Below are 6,000 nucleotides of genomic sequence, written 5' to 3' on the forward strand. Positions count from 1 at the left end.
TCTATGTTTTATGCAACATGTAAAACCTTTTTACATTTACTTTTTAAACATTTTTTGGTTATCTGTGCTCTGAATTTTACTCAGGTTTACATGCTTAGAAGGTAATGCATGCTAATCCCAATTGCCTTGGCTCTTGAAAATGGTCTTATCTAACTTCATCAAAGGCCAGCAATTACCCAATAAGTGCACTCTCCTACCTGTAACTCCTGACCTTTTTTTATGTTTGAGCATGCAAATTTGGCGGCGTCACCGACCTCTAAAGGCCTAATGGTGACCTCCAGAGTTAGGGAGAGCTGACTAATGATTGGGCGCCAGTCACTTTTTGAGTGCGAATAAAATAAATTTATTGTATCCTAACAGAACTAGTGGAGAAAGGGTTAGGGCCAGGACACCCTTAGCCCCTGTACACACGGTCGGACATTCTGCCAACCAAATCCGTCGGATTGTGTCTATCTCGTGTCTATCGCGTGTTAGTAGAAGTTTGGTGAGAGACGATTCGCGCTTTTCAGATTTGTGATTCAGATCGCTACCGCTCTTCAGTTTGTGCTTGTCTTTGCGTATCTGATAATCAGTGCGTGCAGTCATTAAGTATTTTCTTTTCATTGTGGACTATATCTTGGTATAGTACGCTTTGAAAGGCATTTCTTATTGTCTGCTTGCTTCTGCTATTCAGGTCGTTCTTTCAAGCCTTGCTGTTTATCGGTGCTTTCTGGTGTCCGTTCTGACCAGCCGACCGTTTTCAAAACATGTTTCGTCTACGTACTCATCGTACAGTTTGTGCTGTGCAGGGGCTTCATGTTGGGGTCCTTACTTTGACTTTGACACAAGCCCAGTCCATGAACAGGGAGGTGTTTGTGGACCAAGAATTGGTTGCGCCAGCGCCACCGGTTCTCCCACATGCCTTTGCTCCATGAGATCCGCGAGAATAATCCTGATCATTTCTGGATTTTTCTCCGGATGACGGACCCCGTTTCTCACCGTCTGCTGGCTTTGCTGACCCCTTATATCACCAGGCAGGATACCTGCATGTGGCAAGCCATCACTCCGGAGCAGAGGCTCATTGCCACGTTGCGCTACTTGGTGACAGGGAGAAGTCTTCAGGACCTCAAGTTCTCTACAGGCATCTCCCCCCAGGCTCTGGGGATCATTATTCCAGAGACCTGTTCTGCCATCATTCAGCTCCTGCAGAAGGACTATATTATGCTAAGTTTTATCCTTAAACACCACATTCTATGTATTTCATGATTGCTAATGTCTTGCATTTCTTTCCTCATTCCCTAATTACCGTCATTGCAATATGCTCTAATTCATATACTCTGCCCCTTTGTCCTCATGCATATTTGACTCACTAACTTCCCCACCATGCTTTTCTTGGCCCATAAAACTATAGTCTAGTCACTTAACAATGTCTTTTGGCAGCTTCATAGTATTGCTTTCCCCTAAACACCCCCTAAAATCTTTACAAATGTGATGTGTGTGCTTCAATTCATGCAAAGTGACCTTTTTTTTATTTTTGGAGTTGTGCCAAACTCATTAGTAACCCCCCTCTCCCCAACTGCTACCTCAGCTGATAGCAATCTTCTATCTGATGACTTGACCAAACCCAATACACACTATACCTACCTTTTTCATGATGACATTTATGGACGAATTCACCAAAGCATGTAGTGTAAGGGCCTGCCTCAATACTTTCAAATGCTCTTTTTATTTTTTTAACACATTAATTTTCTTGCTATGTACTAGCAGAATGTCAAAATGTGCTTCCATTTAGTTATTATGACACTTCTTACCTGTCCGGTGGGCTGCCAATAGTGTAAGTAAGGAGGGGCTTCCCAAAGTATCACACATTATTTAGGCATTCAGCTCTCAATCAAGTGGAGAGGGTTACCTGTCCTAAACATTCCCCCCATTTTTTAGCAAGGCCCATCATATGGGGGGGATGGGGGGGGGGGGGGTATGACTCTCATAAGGGGACCTTATACTTTAGGCTTTAAATACTCAGTTAAAAAAATGTTATACTAATTTTGACTAAAAATGTGGGTGTCTAATCTGCTTGCAATGTTGATTTGTCAAATTACTAGTTTTTGTTCTTGTTTCACTACACAGTGTCCTTCAACGCCAAAGGAATGGCAGACGGTGGCCTCCCACTTTGCCCGTTTTTCCTTTTTCACCAACAGTGCAAACCCAAGTTCAGAGCAAGATGAGGAGGACAGTCTCTTCTTCAGATAATCTTATTATGTTGTGGGTCTGCTACACACACACCTTCTTTTTGTTAACGAATGTATGTAGTGCATTACTGACCAAAATCGTGCTAATTTTCAGCACCATGGCAGGAAAATGTCATGATTGTCCAAATTTACACCTCACTCTGGGTGTTTTTTTTACTAAAGGCACATCCACTATGCACTACAAGTGCACTGCAAAAGTACACCTGAAACTGCACTTGGAGTGCAAAGTGGAGTTTCCTTTTTATTAAATTGCACTCCTTCTCAGCACAAACTCAAATTTCATTACAAATACATTTTATGCCCAATGAAAAAGGAAGCCACACATTGTTCAGAATTCAACTTTTTAATACAAGCACATTCACATGTGCGTTTAGTAAAGGTTTTTACAACAAACCAAGAGATTTTGTGTATCCAAAACAGAGTTTAATCAGATTTTTTGTTCCTTGTTGTTTTTGTGTAAACAGGCATGTATCAAACCGTAAAATACAGAACACAGAAACTTACAAAGTTCAACTTTGAAAAGTGAAGACAATATCAGACATGAGTATGTACAAACTGGGCTGATATTGCCTTCATCACATGGGGTGTGACCCCTGAAAAAAACGAATTTGGAAGATGCACACAGTGTGTCAACATGTGCTATCTCCCATCATGGGGGATCAATGTACATGCTTTGGGGCTGCAACCCCTTCATCTCAGACACTTTCCACAAAACATGTACATTTATCCCCCATGATGGGAGATAGCGCATGTTTACACACTCTGTGCATCTTCCAAATTTTTTATTTTGCAAAATACAACATTTAAAAAAAAAAAGCAAAAATAAAACCCTATCTAATTTTTTTGGTTTCACACTCTCCCCAAAACATCAATGATGTTCTTCATTTTATTTTTAACATCATTGATGTTTTGTTGGACAATTTCCAAATCCCGATTGCACCCCATTATCTCCCCGATCAAGATCTGGGCTGGTAAAACGGGAATCTTCTTCCACATCACCTACAAAACATAGCAAACAAACACACCATGTAATCCAAATATGGTGATATACATTGATGAGCTTACCGGAAGCTGTGTTCTCCGACACTCACCTGTTGTGGTGACAATTTGTCCAACCTCCACAATCTCTCCTTCCTCCTCCTCCTCCTGCTCCTGCTCCTGCTCCTCTGTTTCTGCTTTTGGAAGTTGCCCTTCTTTGGGAGGGGTGTGGTCCCTGGTGTCCTCATACTTGCCGAGTTTTCTTTCCCCTATGAAAATGTAAACAAAGATTAATTAGCACACAGAGGGCAGAAATAGGAATCATAAACATTGCTTGGAAGTGTTGTACAATTGTGTTTTTGGGCCGAGTTACAAGGTGAGAACATTATTGGGGACACTTTGTTAAGCAGGAATACTTCCCTGCAGAACGATGTTTCATGCGAACGAACGAAACCATGACCTTGAAAGTGGCCATTTTAAAATGCACAACATGAAATCAAAGCACATGGAGCATGTATGCAAGCAAGAATAATCATATGAACACACGACAACTACTTACTTTTTTTAAGAACACGCTTGATCCTTACGTACTGCTCGTGCTCCCTCAGTTTCAGGTCTGACCAGCGTTTTCTCAGTTGATCCTTGGATCGGTGTACCCCAAAATTCTTCAGAAGACTCTTCACAACTTTATTCATGATCTTGGCCTTTCTGATATTTGGGTTTGGGTAAGGTCCATACTTCCCATCATAGTCGGTCCTGTTCAATATGTCGACCATCTCCAACATCTCTCTAAAAGACATATTTGAGGGCTTTAATCTTGTCTTCCTGGATCGAGACGTTTCAGGCTCCGGGCTTTCCTCACCCTCCTCCTCGTTAGTGGAACTATTATTAGTGCGCACCTGCGTTCTCTCCGCCGTGTGCTCTCCCCACTGCGTGGGAAGCGAAGGGGCGGGGAATAGTCTGGAAAGAACGTCAGGGGCGGGCGGAGTTTCATGCATGCTCACTGTATATAAAACGCAACATGTGTGTATCGTCCATACGATCTGGGAGGAGAGTGTGAGGCGCGGACGCGACGAACGTGGAAACGAAGGTAACATTTTTAACTTGGTGCTTCACTAGACTAGACTGCTTCTATCTAGGCCGATGTTGGGACAAGATTAGGAGGGATTTTAATTGCATTATTAGTATTTGAGGGTTTGTCTTGTGTTGTGTCTTGCAGACAATATGGATCCATTAACAAATGCAAACTTTATGGGGCTATTCATAGAACTGTACATGGAGATGCCCTGCCTGTGGCAGTTCCACAACAAGTTTTATACTGACAGAACAAAGAGGAAGGCAGCACTAGAGAAACTGCTTGCTTTGTTGCGGATCAGCATGGCCTATCTGAATGGTAAAATTGGGGACATGAAGCTAACATATCTCAGGGAGAGAAAGAAGCACCTGGAGTCCTTGAGAGCAGGAGATCCAGATGCTGTTTATTACCCCAGGATGGTTCACTTTGACAGGCTGCATTTTCTGGTAGACCAAGGGGTACCCAGGCCACCACTCAGGCCACCACTCTCCAGGCTTCCTTCAAGGCATCCTTCACCCTCAGCTGAGGCTTCTGGTGTACAACCTGGGCCTTCCAGGCAGCACCATGTGGTGGGGCCCAGCTTGAGACCGGTATTGCATTGTTGAACATATTTCTTGTGTTACATTTAATGATGTTAACTAGATGTTCTTATTGATCAGTAAGTTGTGATTTCTCAAAGTGGTTTACATCTCAATAGACAGTAGTGCCCAAAAATGTTTGGGACGGGAAAGAAAAATGCTGGTGTCAGAATGATAGTCTGTTCTATTTGGTAACATTCAATTAGCAAAAGCCAGGAGCACAAAATGGTGTGGTTGATGATCAAAAAACTAAAACTATGTCCCCTTTTCATACACAGGATGACCTCAGTCGGGGGGAGGCTGTGGCAAGTGGCAGCCAGGAGGTTGACCAACACCCTCCTTCTCCTGCCCCAGCTACAGGAGCCCAGCCACAGCCTGGAAGGATGCCTGGTGGGAAGTCCCGAAGGAAGATGAGAGAGTGATGGCCTGGGTTCAGTCTGGTCTGCCAGAAGATGCAGCCTCTTGAAGATCCACATCCTGGGGACAGAAATGGCATCTGAATTTCCTGCTCTCTAGGACTTCGGGACCAGACTTCTCTCCCTGAGATATCTACTCCTCAGGCCACCAATTTTTTCAATTATAATTTGTTCATGTCTGCCCTGGGGTCCAAAGGCTGCACCAAAGTTAAGAAGTTTCTCCAGTGCTGCGTTCCTATTTTTAGTTTCTAGCGAACAAAATAAAATTTTTTTTTGTTTGATGAAATACTTGTGTAATGTGTTTTCCTTCCAAAAGTACAGTTTATTTGTGAGCAGGCAGGTACATTTCCAAAATACAAAGTGAAATAAATAACAAGGGGTAACAACACTAAACAACCTCCTGTTGATTAAAAAAGAAAAAAAAAATATCAAAAATATAATAATGTTGTTTTTGTAAGTTTACACACAAAAAAACAAAAAACAAAAAAAGGATAAATGAGCAAAGTGTCTTTAAAGGAGATTTTCAGTGAATCCCCCAATAAAAACATCCAAAAAATAAAAAAAGAAATCAAAAATTGTGTAGATGTGACGCAAACTAAAATTGTATTGCTGAAATGGTTAAAAAAGAGTAATAAAATCTAATTGAATGTGAGCATGCGTGGCACTTGGTCTGATCAAAATTCTCTACACATGATCGGAGTATGTCCGACAGGCCCAGTTGGTCG

General features: G+C 42.2%; 1 long non-coding RNA gene across 1 annotated transcript in view; it reads left to right on the forward strand.

Moving 5' to 3' along the window:
- The window catches only part of LOC143941858 (uncharacterized), a 66,332-nt gene extending 60,771 nt beyond the window's left edge, over positions 1–5,561 (forward strand). The window contains exon 3 of the long non-coding RNA XR_013264488.1: positions 5,138–5,561. This is a non-coding gene — a long non-coding RNA (uncharacterized LOC143941858). The remainder of the gene's footprint in view (positions 1–5,137) is intronic.
- Positions 5,562–6,000: the final 439 nt, after the last annotated feature.

This window comes from Lithobates pipiens, unplaced genomic scaffold (assembly GCF_037356315.1).
Source record: "Lithobates pipiens isolate NorthernLeopardFrog02 unplaced genomic scaffold, aLitPip1_a1.2 Scaffold_10, whole genome shotgun sequence".
In the NCBI taxonomy this organism is placed as follows: Eukaryota; Metazoa; Chordata; class Amphibia; order Anura; family Ranidae; genus Lithobates; species Lithobates pipiens.